Source organism: Amblyomma maculatum, chromosome 8 (genome assembly GCF_055883805.1).
Source record: "Amblyomma maculatum isolate TAMU_Amacu chromosome 8, ASM5588380v1, whole genome shotgun sequence".
Lineage (NCBI taxonomy): Eukaryota > Metazoa > Arthropoda > Arachnida > Ixodida > Ixodidae > Amblyomma > Amblyomma maculatum.
Window position 1 is genome coordinate 18,627,212 of NC_139351.1, and position 17,401 is coordinate 18,644,612.

General features: G+C 41.9%; 1 non-coding gene across 1 annotated transcript; it reads left to right on the top strand.

The window, feature by feature from the left end:
* The first annotated feature begins 6,884 nt into the window (after positions 1-6,884).
* On the top strand, positions 6,885-7,182 carry LOC146180654 (signal recognition particle RNA). The gene has a single exon (XR_014700508.1).
* Positions 7,183-17,401: the final 10,219 nt, after the last annotated feature.

A 17,401-nucleotide genomic window follows, 5' to 3' on the forward strand; every position in this document is an offset into this window, starting at 1 on the left:
GAAAATACCGCAGTGACCTGGAACCTAGTTGAAGCGTATTTCTTACTTCTATACCGCTATGAAATACTTAAGTGAGCGGCTCATAAGAGTATAATGTGCTGACTCCAAGGACAGCAACACAAAATGACAGACTGACAGAAAAATTATTTTTGACAGATTACAGGAAATATTTAGAAGTGTAAGCCCAATTGCCATAAACTCTGATGAAACGATCGGTGTGGAATACAAGACGCGCAGCGAAAGCTTCCAGGCAAGAAACTGAAAAAATTCAAATAGCTGCCCTCTGTGTGGTCACCGACGCAACAATTGGGATTACAGTGTGATCCGGAAACTTTTCAAGGTTATCAGTTAGGAAACTGGATATTAGACTTGGAAGTAAGAGTTTCACTTTGAATGCAATTATAGAATCAAAATTGATAACCACAATGGAGGTTGTGTAACCAGTATAGTACATATAGAACCGAGATCCACATCAATGTTTGCTAATATGCTCTGAGTGAAAACAATTTGGGGCAAGCAGAACCTTAGCCACTGTTGAGTGCGAAAGAAAATCGGGTTGGACAGAACATTATGTATCGCCACCCCGGAAACAGACTCAAACGACCGCAAGAATGATCTGACAGTTAGAAGGTGGAAACGGGAGGTAAGATACGGAATACGAGCTGTGAAGTACACAACAGCGGTGGAGACCGACTGTGAGAGACCTAGACGGACGCTGAGCGCACGTCGTTCTAAAAGCACCAAAAGATGCAGCTTATATTTTGGAAAACCAGAAAAAAGAATGCAGCTAAATTCCAGACTCGGTCTCACATGGGCTTTGTACAGAAGTAGAACAGTGTCTCGCCGCATTCAAAAGTTCTTGTTACTTATGGGTATGTGTCTACCAATTGCACGGTCACCTTTCTGAACATTAGACTTGATGGGACGCCTCTAATCCATACCAGCATCGTACGTATAGCCTTAAATACCCCACAGATTCCACTTGAGGTATGACGTCTGAGAAGTAGGTTAACGAAACGTATAAGCTGTTTTAAAGACTAGAACATACTTTTGCACACATTCAAAACCAACTTAAATTTGTCCAATCAGATATCAAGTGCATTTAAGTAAGCCTGCAGTGAACTGCAGGGGGCATGAATATATTTTGCAGTGGCGAATAATGATATTTCATCTGCATATAGTACATACACAGTAACATCAGGATGAACCGGAATATTGCACATTAATATAAAGGAGTAGTGAAACCACAGAGCCCTGGGGCATCCCTCTTGTCTACAGAGAAGAAGGATGGATGGATAAGGTTCTAAACGCAGAACCTTATCAGTTCTGCGTGCTTTGAAGTTTTCCGGACAGCAAGAGAAAAAAAAAAAGAAGAATGAAACTTGCTCTCGTACCATACGTACATGTATTGTCACATCGGTTTATATCAGTAGGGGCAAAATGTGCCGTACAGGTGTTGTTTTCCGCACATAATAAGATTGGCAAGGTAGTGGCAGCAGTTCAAATAAACCTGGGGGGCACAAAAAGCAAGAACTGATGCAATGGTAATCACGCCAATAGTTTCATCATTTGCAGGACGGGCATAGTGTACCAAATTCTATAGTCCTGTGGTGGTACGTATATTGGGCAGACTGGCCGTTGCATTAACATTAGGCTGATGGAGCATGCACAGTCATTAAAAAAGAATGAAACTAACTTGTCAAAACATTGCAATACGTGTGAGCGTGTACCTTTCTATGTTGACACTGATATATTATTTCTTCACAATGACCACACTACTAGAGAAAAAGCCGAGGCCTTCCATATAAACAGGAAGCAAAATGTTTGTGTAGTAAAGCGTCCGTAGCGTTGACAGTAAATGAGATGACCATGCTGCACAATGGATGGCGCGTCGCGAGTTAAAACACGTGCGTTTGATAGGGTTCTTTTTTTACATGTGTTTTCATATTTTTCACTACATCAAATTTGACTATGCGCATGTGGGTCCACCAAGTGCATGTATATATACGGTCTCCCTTTATTTCTTTAAATCAGTTGTAAGTTCAGCGCCGTTCTTGTCCTCTTCTTCTATTCGTCTCTTTCTTGATGCGCTCTTATTCTACTGTTCGTCATGGTTCACCAACTCGCCCAATCAACCTATACTGCTAATAAAGCCAGCTTAAAAATATTTGTATTGCGAAGAGGATTGAACGGATACCTGATGCTCATGAGCGTTTTAAAAGTTGAGTAAATAACTTTTCATGGTCCCTTTCAAAACATAATGTGTCATATGCATACAATCATTGCGTGATAGGTTTCATTTTAATTTCAAGTAATATACTGTCTTATTACGGAATTTTCTGCATCACAAATGAATATATCTAAAATTTGAATATATTTAAAGCACGCTGCGAAAGCATTATTGACAAAAAGCACAGTCACTTTTGCTTTGCCAATAACAGACGTCAAAGCATGTGCAGGAATATCAAGTCAAGCTTCCTAAATGCAAGATTTGGTGCATTTCTGACACACATCGAATTAGAATTAGATTTAAAACTCATGAAAGGCATAAGTGATGATGCCTAGCGGCTACTGAAATTTTTGTAGAAGAAAATATTATACGCAGATCTTCTATGTGGCGTAAGCTTCTGAAACAAGACTGGCTGCCTGATCATCGATTCTTCTTATTTGCGAAACAGCGCCTTAGCGCATAGCAAATACTCACTGAATACAACGAAGCATGTGAAAAAGTAAATGAATTTATATTTTTTGTAGCTCGGAAAGTAGTAAAATATTCAGCAAGTAAGCCATTTTGCTCACGATCTCCGAGGAGCTTGCTGAAATGTTTTCTCGAGGAAGGAATTATTTTCAGCAATATACTCCATGCCACAACGCAAGTGTCACATATTATAATTAAAAAAGCATTACAATTGCAGTACAACCTTTTATTAAACTAAGGTAGGGCTTAGTTTCAAAATGAATGCTGATTCTCCAAAGCTCTCCAGCGCAATTTAATTCGTAGGAATTTCGTGCAGAAAACTGAAACTGGGCGCATTAGACGGACAGACAACTTTGTAGACAACTCAGTCAGGTTTGCATTCCACAGGAGCTAAATTTGCCAAAAAAATAAGTAATATGTGATTTGTTATTCCAATTTCGCCGCTGAAGCGAAAGGCTAGCCTAATTTGTGCAAACGAGCTTGGAAATTCGGTATTTGTTAGGAAACGTATCGTTTTCTTAAGCTTCACCTACTCCATCTGTTGCTGTATGTTTACTGAGTAGCGCGAAGATGGCAGCGAGGTGACAGGCAGTCCGAACGGCTACAGGCACAAGGCGACGTCGACGGTTCGTCTGGTTCATACAGATGTCTTGTTTTTACCAAGTTCGTTACTCAGCCATGACATTTGAGAGAAAACTCGCAAAACCTTCAAGCATAGTGATGACATGAACGTCTGACAATGCGACTAAATTGAATTACCTGCTTGCGGTGGTACAGTATTATATTCTCGTGTGGAAAATAGTCGCACTTTGGGCCCGTCGCTGCTCCCCTCTCTCTCCTCTCGGGGCTGTCGCCCTCTCGCGGGTGCCCTCTGCGGCGAAGAACGTGGGGAAGGCGCCCCACCCGTGGTGCCCAATGGCAAGGGGTTGATCCTAAGTCTCCAGTATCCTTCGAAAAGTACTGTCATTTATTAGATCTTTCCGCCACCGCGCTCTACCCCACAGTTTGCTTCTCGCCGTTTCCTGCCTCCCAGCCCCCTCCGCTCTCCCATTGGTCAGTGCGTGTCACGTGTAATAGAGCGTTGCGCTTTTGTATATTTTTTTCTTTTCCGGCACGCGCTGGTCGCCATTTTCAAACCAGCGCGAGGAAAGTGCTGCACGTGAAAGCTTCATCGCGATGCCGTGCTGCTGCGCCTTCGGTGTCCGCAACCGACAAAGCGAAGGCGAAAGGCTTTTTTTGTTTCCCATCCGTCCAGTGCAACACAAAAGAAAAAAGTTTGACTGCACAGAATCGGGTGGGCTGAGTTCAAGGAAAATGACAACAAAAATTCACGGCTTTATGAAGCAAGTGACATGGTTCATTAGTTTCTTTTTTTTTTAACCTTGTGGAGCCCTGCCCCTTTCAAAAAGCGTTTGCATGTGCCTATGCCTAGAGGGGCTTTAGCCGTTCCCCTCGCGGCTCTCCCTCTATCTTCCTCGGCGGCGGCGCGAGCGACGGCGAAGGAGTGAGTGAGTGAGTGAGTGAGTGAGTGAGTGAGTGAGTGAGTGAGTGAGTGAGTGAGTGAGTGAGTGAGTGAGTGAGTGAGTGAGTGAGTGAGTGAGTGAGTGAGTGAGTGAGTGAGTGAGTGAGTGAGTTAGTGTGTTGTGTGTGCACCGAAGGCAGTGCGGACCGGACGGGCCATGACCTCGGACGCGTCCACGAAGTCATACTGACTTCTCAGACGAACCCAGCCATTGCTTGATCGCGCGCGTCGACGATGACGACCAATAAACGGTGAACACTTTGGTTCTCGGTGCTCGTGTCATTCATTGGGGACGCCACTGTGCTCTGAGCTAGCGGAGAGGCGTTTGGCTCCGAGAGCGGAACCGCAGCCCCGTAGAGAATCCCACACTCTATATTCCACTGTCACGAGCAAAAATAAAGTTCAAGTGCGCAGTGCGCTAATACATAGTCGATAAGCACATCGTCACACAGCAGAGGATGACTACACAAAAGGGAATCAAACACTCAAGCGGGCCAGTTGGCCGTCTCCCTGCCTGCTCCATTTTCTTCTGTCGTGCAAGAGATTTCTTAGAAATAATGACCGGCAGAGAGGGATGAGCACAAGTTTGTTTGCAATCAACGACTGAGCAAACGATGAAACAAGACTGCGCAGAAAAACCTTGCACATTGAACTGAGCATCGCTTGCGGTGCCACCGGTCACCATCGAAAGTTGTAATGCCTTTCCTTGGATTGAAGGACCGAAGCTAAAACATTTGGCTTTGTTTCAGTCGCGTAGCATCCCAGTTAGATCATTACAGTGTGATTGCAACATAAGACATCCTGCAAAACACTAGAATGCGTCTAATATTTTTGCAATCGTTCCCGAGTTGCTTTGTGCTACTGAAATGAAACAAAATCTTTCACAAGTGACTGTTAACGAAGAAGAGAGAAACCGCTTCACATGAGCACTCAGCCGCTAACAAGTAATTTTGTAATATGTTAGGTACGGCTTCAGATCTTTTGTTGGTTTTATTTGGGCAGAAGAGATGGAATGAAAAAGACAACTGCACCGAATTTAATACAAAGCAGCTTGCTAACGACGACAAAAAAATGAGACTCGTAGAAGTGATTTGTCAGATATTTTCAGATTTCATTCAAACTATAATGCTCTAACTGGGTTAATACGTAACTGAAATAAAGACAAACATTTAAAAAGATCAGTAACGAGATTTTGTATTTGAAATATAAAAGATGGAGTCCCTTAACGTTTTCCTCCCGCACGCCATTCCACTGAAGCATGGTGCAAATAAAGAAGCTGAAGTTAGGCACATTTCACCTTCGAGCGCGTTCATAGACTTGTTCAGTATGGTCTGTGCAGAACAGCCAAAAATATCCTTCTTAATCATGGCACTGTTTTTGCATCCGCTGCGGTTTAAAAGGAAATTCTCTGCATTTGCACAGTATTTCTTCCTTAGGGAAATTCAGGCTGCTCAACAGTAACAATTTTTGCCCGCAATATATTACCAGGCGAACATCAAGGCTATATAATAACTTGTGAAACCTATTCGATATCGTTTAGAAAAAAGAGAAAATTATTCGTATCAAATTTTGTTTATGTAAAGACGATAATACGTTGGAAACACCCATAAGCTGTAAAACCTGAGAGGCAGAAAAGGATTATTCACTTAAAAGAACTTGGGTGATTTACAATAATATGAATTCTTTGCAGATTATCGACTGGTGGTCGAGTTCTTCCATATCAAAATATTCAAACTGTGATCTCATCAAGAAAAATCTTCTTTCCACCGAGCATGATTTAGGATTTGCATACGCACGTTCAAAAATGTTCGCTTCCATAATTTTCAAACAAAGAGCAAGCGGTCTAGAGGATCAACTACCTGAGATGTTAAGTATGCCAGGTTCTGTAATGTGCTAAGGCAATTCAAAATATAGCGCTCTTTGCATCGGCTTCCCATCTTTCGAACGGTTATCGTAGCTGGGGTTAGGACAGAGGTTGGCGCCACCGAGCGAACGAGAGAGGAGGTTAGGCCGCGGCGCTTAGCGCGGCATCTGTTGAGCTCAAAACAAAACCAGATGCGGAAGTGTATATTTCAGCACTGTGACATCTGAGCTGTCAACCAGAACTGATCCTAGAAATTTCGTTATAAGAACATGAAAGAACACGTGCGCCGGAGACAGCATCCAGTTAAAAAGGATTGTAATTATGAGGGAATTAGAGTATGGTGCATATAAAAATCGGCCGCATTGATCGCGCCTCTGCCGGGGGTAGTGGCGTGCCCCTGTAATCCAGCTGCTTGGAGGCTGGCGTTAGAACACGTGTTGACTCTGGGAGGCCTGCCCCACGTCTGACCATGTTGATCGGGTGTCCGCGCTGCGCCGGAGAGAGCATCCAGTTAAAAAAGAAGGATTGTAATTATGAGTGAATTAGAGTATGGTGCATATAAAAATCGGCCGCATTGATCGCGCCTCTGCCGGGGGTAGTGGCGTGCCCCTGTAATCCAGCTGCTTGGAGGCTGGCGTTAGAAGACGTGTTGACTCTGGGAGGCCTGCCCCACGTCTGACCATGTTGATCGGGTGTCCGCGCTGCGCCGGAGACAGCATCCAGTTAAAAAAGAAGGATTGTAATTATGAGGGAATTAGAGTATGGTGCATATAAAAATCGGCCGCATTGATCGCGCCTCTGCCGGGGTAGTGGCGTGCCCCTGTAATCCAGCTGCTTGGAGGCTGGCGTTAGAAGACGTGTTGACTCTGGGAGGCCTGCCCCACATCTGACCATGTTGATCGGGTGTCCGCGCTAAACTGGGCGCCGATATGGTGGCCCCGGGGGAGTTCGGTGGCGACCAGGTCGTCTAATGAGGAGCGAACCGGCCCAGGGCGGAAACGTAGCAGGCAAAAGCTCCCGCGCTCGGCAGTAGCAGGATCGCACCTGGGAATGTGTGGCATGGGGTAGCCCAGACAATACACTCGGACCTAGCGCCTTTTTTTTTTAAATTAGCCATTGCAATTGCACAAAGGGCTACTGCAAAAGTTTCCCCATCTATCGGCACTTTATGTCACATGCTTTCAAAAGGGCATTGACACCACGCCGTTCACGCAAACTGCACCGGCTTGAATTTGATTTTGATTTCCACTGCCACATTTTTTTTTTTTTTCAGCGTCTGCCGGTCCCGGTGTTGCCCTCTGATGATGGAAAATCATGTTTATGGGAAGGTATCGCCAGAATTAATGTATTCTAGCAATACACTGGCATCGATTAATACGTTTGTGTGGGCGAGTCGGTGAAGCATTGTAGAGAACTGTGCGCTCCTGTTCTCTACGATTACAGTGGCATGTACATGCACCAGCTTTTTTTTTCTATAAATTTGCGCAAATTTCTTATAGGATCGGAAATCTTTACAGACAAGAAAATTAACTTGAGACTCTGTACCCTGACTTTTGAGGTCTGAAAATGTATAACGAGATCTATTTATTCTTTAGGATCGCTAAATTACGCAACCCTAAGTGAAGTCATTGACACAATAGAATGGGAAATGCACGGGAAAGTTTGGCTCTTCGATAAATATTCGCGGAGCAATATTATTGATACCTACTTGCGTATATCTTTGGCTATGACTGTCAGATTTCAGCCGCAACTGGGACGAGTTCATCCATTTTTTTACCTTAAGTGCTTTAACCACTGCGCTTCTTCCTATTGCTTTGCTTTGAAAATCTAAGAGATGCAAGTTGTGGTTCTGTCGGGATTCTGCCTACTGAAATGCAGGTTCATCGTCAGCTGAACCAGACACTTATTTTATGCAAATTATTTTATGCCATGCAAATACCTCCATGCCTAATGTATGTGATTATTTTTTTATTAATATATCTCCCCAAATGTTGTTATCAATAATATTGGTGATCAAAACATGCTCTTATGACTAGAGTTCATTATTTTTTTATCTTGCGTGCTATATGCACTCCGCCTTCAAAGGTCGCCTTAACAATTTACATAAAGTGTAAACGTAGTGAGGTACCACTTATTCTACAGTCTGGATGGCGCCTAGTGAAATACAGGCCCATCGTCAGCTGATCCACACGCTCACAATTGTCCACATGCTTTTATTTTGTGCCCGGAAGGCTGCTCTTTGTGGCATGTCTACTACGGTGCAATAACTGACGAAAATGAACAATAGAAATGAATTTGTATACTACAGTGGCGGCCTATTTGGAGGCGTTAATATATTTATTTTTTTTTGCAAATGTTTAGCACATATAGCAATTTTCTCTACCTGTCTTGTACACAGTGTGCTTATGCACTGCGGGAAAAAGCTCGCTGCCTCATTGTTTTTATAAGCGCTATAATAAATTGACTGAAGTAATTGTCACCATCGAAGCCCCGGCTTGTACGAAAAAAAAGTGCACTTGAATAAGCATATTCTGCTTTATTCATGCCTTTTATTGTCAGTTCTGAAAGAAATGTTAGTGCTGCTGACATTTTCGGTATGTGTAATTGCTAATTCGTTGAAAGCATTTTTCTCTACCCCAAAGCGGGACACGCGTGAAAGTAAGCTTTCCAGGAAGCCAGATTTAGTTTCGTTTTACTGTCGACAGATGCCGCCACAGGCGCACTTACTGCAAGGAATGCGTCGAGACCGCAAATTTAAATCACTGCACTATGCTTACAAGGAGATTTCAAAATTATATTTCTAGAATTTCACAAGTAGCGACTACGGTCAGGCAGCTGTATTCGATAGAGGCTACATATTTTACAGTTCAGATCAGTCGTTCAGTCGTGTCGGACCATGTCACGCCACGCTTTCCGGTCTCTCACTATCTTCCTAACATCACATAACTTCATCTGCAGCCTACGTGAAAATGCCTCGATGGATGGCGTTTGAGGCTGCCCAAGATTCGAATATGCGCTCATGTGTCAACAAAGAGTTTAACATGTGAAAAAAAAAAATATGCACAGAATCAAGAAAAAATAAAATTTAAGGTACTTTTTCGCTTTCCTCCCAAAACATAAAATTGTGGGAACTGCCATTCCTAACGTTGCTTGACATGGAGACTTGCGCAATTTTTATTTGCTAAGTATATTTTCAGGAGTATACTGTTGCCAAGACACATGTAATATGCCGTAAAAAAAGCGTGCAGTACAATGACACTTAATAAGAAACCAAACACGTAGGGTACAGAATAAATCATTTTTGCCGTAATAATATAATAGAATATTTTGGCCCTAGAATTTATTAGGAAGTTCTGAAATTTCTGAAATTATTGTTCTCAATTCGCACTTTTTGTTAGAGCACAAATGTGAGATATATTACCATCTCGAAATGATTTCGCCAAAGGCTGTTTCAAGGCGGTTTCTGAACTAAAAGTTTCTTGGGAACAAAATATGGTACTTTTCAGATGCCTAATTATCCTCTAAGAAAAACAACCTTCAAATACGGGACATGTAATGAAAAAAAAACGTTCCTTGTTATAGTGCTCAGATTTTACATAACGCTCGTAAAGAAGCCGTAATTGCCCTAATCCTGCGCAATGAACTGCCTAGAAGTTATCCAAACACAAAAAGTTAGCACATATTCATGATTTCTGAAATCATAGTTTTGTTAATATGGCACACTTAATTACACATTATGACTACTACAACGTTTTTCTATATTTTCTAAGTTGGTGAAACTTAGAATATATACCAAAGAGAGGACGATAAGCCATCCCTGAAAATTTTATTGAGATTGATGCAACTGTTCTAAAGTTGACTTCTAAGTCTCGCATACCAAATTAAGCTCCACTTGACAAGGCTTGACAATATTGCGTTCTTCGGTGCATGTTTCTACCCACACACTCATCAGCACAGTATCGCCAGGTGCCACTGATGCATGTAAAACAATACGACATGCATATCAATCTCCGCTTGCTACCAAGTACTACAAAAATGCTTTTTGTGGCCTGTAGCGCGGACGGCTGCCAAAACAAAAGTCCTGCTTTTGAACGCCATCTAATATTAAAACTTCCTTTACGCGAAATTGACTGAAAATATCTTATGATGTAACCTAATAAATTAGGTTACATCATAAGATACATTCAGAAAACTTTGAATTACCTCAATACGCCTAATCGCCGAACCAATATTACTTAACGCTTGACTCACATTTACTGGCGATGCAGGGTGTTTGAGGTACCTGCGCAGTATGACGTCACGCAGCTGTCAAGAAATCAAATTGTTTTGCTACGCAACTATGCCTATTCTGCAACACGAAATCTTGATACTGTCTTGCGGAAGAATGAAGAGCGCTAAACTCAAAATCCGACGCAGTTTGAATTAGGAGCCTTAGGTATTAGCACGCGCCGTAAGCTGGCATCGCATTGTCATCATAACATCCATAGCGGAATAAACTGCACATACAAGCAGAAGAGGGAGATAATAACAGTGCACAAGCCCTGCACTGCTTAGATGTCAAAATTTCTGCTGATTTATATGACATTTTCAGTGGTATAGAAAGAGTGACAGAATAAAATTTTTGCAAAAAATCGCTCTAAAATGAACAAGGAAAAACAATTTACAGGTTTATACAAGCGTGCTTTGTGATATTTGCATATTTCAACACGACTGTAAAGCTGTAAATTGATTTAAGCGCCGCAGAAATATCGGCATGGATTAAAGTTAGTCAAATATTTTTGTGGGCATCAAAGAAAAGATCGAAGCTCTGTGACACTTTCCATTGGCTAAAATAAATCATGTATTGACTTAGGAATGGAGCTGTAATTAAATATGCCCTTTGCGTAATGATCTGTATACCGGGTACATACTTTGACTTTTCAAGATATCTTTATCGATGGTTGTTCTTTCGTTGAGTATAGTATCAAATAATGTTAAGTGCAAGTACTTTCCTCTCATTTCGGCCATGCGCGGTGGCGACTACTGACGTGAGGAAAAGCGTGGTTTTATTGAGAAGTGACAGTCAGCTGCGGTAAAACAAGCAGCCGGTGCCTTTACATATTCAAGCAATGATAAGCCTTACGCAGTTGACTGAGCCCAAGTAGAGCACGCATACTTGAGGATGGGAGATACACTAAAAAAAACGAACAAAAAAAACTTAGAAGGCTTCAACGCTGCTGAAACAACTATTGAGCGAAAGCATTAGCTGCGGTTGACCGAGCTTTCGTCTTCTCTTTTTCTTTTTCTTCAGCCCATATATAAATCCCCGCTTTAACCAAGCCGCATGATTGCGCCCTAGTGGCCTATAGGGGTAACGTGAATGCCAGGGCCCTAGCAGGCTGATTCTGACATGACCGTCCCATGTGAAACGAGAGACCCAAGTTGGCAGCTCCTGCCGACCGCTTGAGCTGGTAGCCCAGTTCTCACCCTAGTGTCACGAGGGGTGTGACGTCACAGCGTCACGTGGGTAAGACGTGGCTACTGGCCGCGTTACGCTGAAGGCTCGAAACCTAGAGTAGCATTGATTTCGCAATGATATATTTCCATTATGTGAACCGGAGAGGAGTTAAGCTATTTCCTGAGTAAGCACAACATAGCCAAGAGTATTATGGATGTACTGTAGGAGAGAAACAGTGGCGGCAACAATACGCACATTGCTTGATTGTGTCATTGGAATATAGCCAGGAGGATTGATATCGATGCAATAGACAGGAGAGGGATGTACGTAAGTCAGCTGCAGATGACGAACAGGCTACAGCCGCATTTTTCTGGCATTGATACGCGCCTCAGGTGCCAATGAAGCGAAAACAGCGAAGTGTACAGAGATCGACACTCGGCACCTAGACTAAATAAGGTAACGGGGAGATATGTATGCAATAAAGAGGAATAAACAGGTACTGGCAGATAGGGGCAAGGAGCCAAACAAATTGGGACCGGAATTGTATTCTTCGTCGACAATTTCTTCCACTTCCTTCTTCCTGCTTCAGGCCGTGACAAAATGAAGCTACTGATTTTACTAAACGACCAAAGGATGTCGCTGCCCTGTTTTGTCCGCAATCATGCACTTCACCGTCTATGTAACGTGTGCTGTTATAACATCGCGTAGCCGCCGCCTGACCATTCATCTAGACTCAGAACTCTGCAAATGAGTAGACTGTATTGCGACACGGGAAGAACGCATCCGGTTAAAGCATGGCTCCTATTTTAAACACAACGAAGTTTTACACAGCTGAAGGAATTGTCCACACCCACTACCGTTATTTTCACACTTAATAAACTGTACGCTTAGAACCATATATTTAAATTAATTAAGATATATGTAATGTTTAAGTTTGTTTGCATACCAGTAGAAGTGCTTGTCGAGGCCGATATAAGGGTTGTTAGCGCTGTTAAAAGGAAGCAGTACTCAATATAATAACGAAAACCCTTTTTGTGGAGCTACTAATTATGGTGACCTCAGAAATGATTTTAATGACCACCACCCGCAACTAGATTTATTATAAGCATATTCAAAGATGTCCAGCGTTATCTTGACTCGTACAGAAAAAAAATAAAAAGAGGAAAAATACATTTTGCACTATCAAGTGTCAATTGAAACCTTGAAACTCGCGTAGTCATTGTATAAGGAAACCAACACGTTCTTCACACTGTGAAACAGATCGCCTTGAGAGAACATTTCGTCGTGTATAATATTGAGCTGTGTCAAATGGTGCTGACTGGGAACGATAGAGAAAGTTAGGTTGTTGTATCGTTCAAATCTAGAACAAAGCGAGATGCTGTTCTGATGAAGAGAACAATGCAACACTTCTAATCAAGATGTAAATCTGGACAATTCTGATCACATCTATGTTAATGCACAACTCTGCCCTGTCCTGAAAATACTCGGTGTATGTATTGGTACTAAACGTAAGGACGGCTAAAACAACGTTAGTAGAACAAAGTCATTTTGACAGCTCCCCATACCGCCCATCGGAGGAATGTGTCCCAAGTGGCGGTCGCGAGAACTAGTGGCGCGGCAGTCAACTCTTGCTCCTTGCCGGGCGCGTCGTCTGCTACACGCGGCGCAAAGCATGGAGCGGCGAGCACACAGGTAGCGTTTGCGTGCTGCCGTTACACTGTACATGGCTGCAGTATAATTGCATCATTAACACTTATTTTTGGGCGAGTTGGTTCATTTGTGGAAAACTTTGATAGAGCGCAAACACACACGACCACTAAGGACAAGAGACGAGACAAAAAAAAAAAAGTGGCCAACAGGCACAGTGTGCCGGTTGTGTTTTCGGCACCCAGTAAGCTGGGAGGGCTATGCCCCCGCATCTGTGGCCAGAAAAAGAGTGGGTGCCAAATTAATCATAAACGTCGGTTTGTGACCTGTTCCACGGGAGTGGTCTACGCTATTCCCTTGACGTGCGGAAAGGTTTATGTCGGCGCAAAGCATGGAGCGGCGATCACACAAGTAGCTTTTGCGTGCTGCCGTTGCACTGTACATGGCTGCAGTATAATTACAACTACATTACGAAAGCTTTGGCTTCGAAGCGCCACATTAGCACAGAGAACGCGTTTGTGTTATACGAAATTCACTTGTTAATGCTGTTAAACAAGTGCGAGCGCCGCCGGCTTGCTCATAAGCACTGTTTCTTGCTTTACTCCTATGCCTGTGTTTTGTAGTATGCTCTTTCAGGGCATAGATCCTGCCATGCAAATTAGTCAACTTTTCAGTGCATAGGAGCACTCTAGATTAGAAGGTAACTCATTGGATGTCACGTTTACTGCTGCATTGTGCAGATTGCCTCCATTACAGGCAGAAATCTGCTAGCCTTGGCAACCTGTTCATGCAGTCCATAAAGTCTGGCTACTCGCGTCAAACGACATAGTCAACACAGATTACAAGTAAACGGCCTCCGTCGTCGCCTAATCAGAAGAGCTTTTCTTAATGTCTCACATTCGTGGTATGGCGTGGGACCTAGCTCCGAATCGGCATTCTCGCACTCCAGAATATAGCAATGAAAAACAAAATTATTCCTTTATCGTCTAAAACAACGTCAGATGTAACAGTTAATTAATGAGATTACTAAAAGAGGAATCAGTGAGAATGGGCGTGTGCACTGCGAAAGGAAATGACTGAAGAAACGCATGAGTCTATTGAAAAAACTTATATTGCGAGTAATCAAGTCGCACCCTTGAGAGATTCCCCTCTCCATGTACACACAGACAGAAAGGAAAAACGACGTAATTTTACTGCTTGTAGGGGAAGTTTATGTAATTTCATACTGCTACTGGACAACATATTTAAAACACGATATTAAAGGTATCTAAAGTGCCGGAAAGGGCATTAGAAGTGAACTGCATGAACCTCAATTATTTATTAGCGCAACAAGAAAATTGAGCGAAATAGCAATATTGTCAACAATACTAATGTTGAATGCCAATGAAATGCAGCAAACAACCAGAACTTGACTTCATCAATATCGACAAACACTGCAAGGTTACAAGCAGTTAAGAGATCATTATACCTCTTTTGGGGAATATTTGAGTGGGCAGCATAATCTTTTTTTTTTGTGTCTATTGTGAAATGAGCGTTAGCGTTTCTAACTTCTCCTGACTATCTTTTGTTTGCACGTTATTTCGTATTACTTAAACAGAAAAAAAAACATATTTGCAACGAATTCACTTCAATGCATGCATTAAGGAGCTCATACGTTTGGTTGGTAGCATATCTTGAGCTCATTCAAGAGCTTAAAAGATTTTGTGCTTGCTCGCCTCACAAAAACAGTCGTTCGACATATCATAACTCACTCCAGGCAGGAGATTGTCATACCAGCCATTGCAAGTCTGGAAGGCCTAGCTTGTAGATGCCGATCAAGATACCCTTCTGAGTTTTTTAGATGCTTAGCTTTTAACTACGAGAAGCAGCTTGAATAATCGCGAAGAAATGGTAAGCTACACTCCCATACCTCCTGACTCCTTAATTACCTTTTTCTGAGTTTTTTAGATGCTTAGCTTTTAACTACGAGAAGCAGCTTGAATAATCGCGAAGAAATGGTAAGCTACACTCCTATACCTCCTCACTCCTTAATTACCTTTTTCTGAGTTTTTTAGATGCTTAGCTTTTAACTACGAGAAGCAGCTTGAATAATCGCGAAGAAATGGTAAGCTACACTCCTATACCTCCTGACTCCTTAATTACCTTTTTCTGAGTTTTTTAGATGCTTAGCTTTTAACTACGAGAAGCAGCTTGAATAATCGCGAAGAAATGGTAAGCTACACTCCTATACCTCCTGACTCCTTAATTACCTTTTTCTGAGTTTTTTAGATGCTTAGCTTTTAACTACGAGAAGCAGCTTGAATAATCGCGAAGAAATGGTAAGCTACACTCCCATACCTCCTGACTCCTTAATTACCTTTTTCTGAGTTTTTTAGATGCTTAGCTTTTAACTACGAGAAGCAGCTTGAATAATCGCGAAGAAATGGTAAGCTACACTCCCATACCTCCTGACTCCTTAATTACCTTTTTCTGAGTTTTTTAGATGCTTAGCTTTTAACTACGAGAAGCAGCTTGAATAATCGCGAAGAAATGGTAAGCTACACTCCTATACCTCCTGACTCCTTAATTACCTTTTTCTGAGTTTTTTAGATGCTTAGCTTTTAACTACGAGAAGCAGCTTGAATAATCGCGAAGAAATGGTAAGCTACACTCCTATACCTCCTGACTCCTTAATTACCTTTTTCTGAGTTTTTTAGATGCTTAGCTTTTAACTACGAGAAGCAGCTTGAATAATCGCGAAGAAAAGGTAAGCTACACTCCCATACCTCCTGACTCCTTAATTACCTTTTTCTGAGTTTTTTAGATGCTTAGCTTTTAACTACGAGAAGCAGCTTGAATAATCGCGAAGAAATGGTAAGCTACACTCCTATACCTCCTGACTCCTTAATTACCTTTTTCTGAGTTTTTTAGATGCTTAGCTTTTAACTACGAGAAGCAGCTTGAATAATCGCGAAGAAATGGTAAGCTACACTCCTATACCTCCTGACTCCTTAATTACCTTTTTCTGAGTTTTTTAGATGCTTAGCTTTTAACTACGAGAAGCAGCTTGAATAATCGCGAAGAAAAGGTAAGCTACACTCCCATACCTCCTGACTGCTTAATTACATTTTTTTGAGTTTTTTAGATGCTTAGCTTTTAACTACGAGAAGCAGCTTGAATAATCGCGAAGAAAAGGTAAGCTACACTCCCATACCTCCTGACTGCTTAATTACATTTTTCTGAGTTTTTTAGATGCTTAGATTTTAACTACGAGAAGCAGCTTGAATAATCGCGAAGAAAAGGTAAGCTACACTCCCATACCTCCTGACTCCTTAATTACCCAAACAGCGGCCGAGAGTCATCCCTTCAAATTTTCATGGTCGCTTTCAGAACGTCATGCTTCATATGCACATATTAATTGCATGATAGGTTTCATTTGAATTTCAAGTATTATTGTCTCTTATTAACAAATGTTCTGCATAACCAATGATTATATTTAAAATCTGAATATATTTGAAGCAGGCTACGAAAGCATTATTGACAAAAAGCAGAGTCACTTTCTTTTTGACAATGACAGACGTCAAAGCATGTGCAGGAATATCAAGGTAAGCTTCCTAAACGGAAGATTTGGTGCATTCCTGACACACATCTAATTAGAATTAGATTCAAAACTCATGAAAGGCATACGTGATCATGCTTAGCGGCTACTGAAATTTTGATTGAAGAAAATATTATATGCAGATTTTCCGTGTGGCGTTAGCTTCTGCAACAGCACTGCCTGCCTGATTATCAATTCTTCTTATTGGTAAATCAGCGCCTTAGCGCATTGCAAATACTCACTGAATACACCGAAGCATGTAGAAAAGTAAATGATTTTATATTTTGTGCACCTCGGAAAGTAGTAAAATTTTCCGCAAGTAAGTTATTTTGCTCTCGATTTCCGAGAGGCTTTCTGAAATGTTTTCTCGGGGAAGGAATTATTTTCAGCAATATACTCCATCTCACAGCGCACTGTGTCATATATTATAGTTAAGAAAGTATTACAGTTGCAGTACAACCTTTTATTAAATTAAGGTAGGCCTTAGTTTTAAAATGAAGAGCTGATTATCCAGAGCTCTCCAGTGGAATTCGTTTCGTCGGAATTTCGTGCAGAAAACTGAAACTGGGCGCTTTAGACTGACAGACAACTTGGTAGAAAAGTCAAGTACCCATTTATTGGGAAAATAAAGGTGGGACTAAGGAAAGTGATCAGAA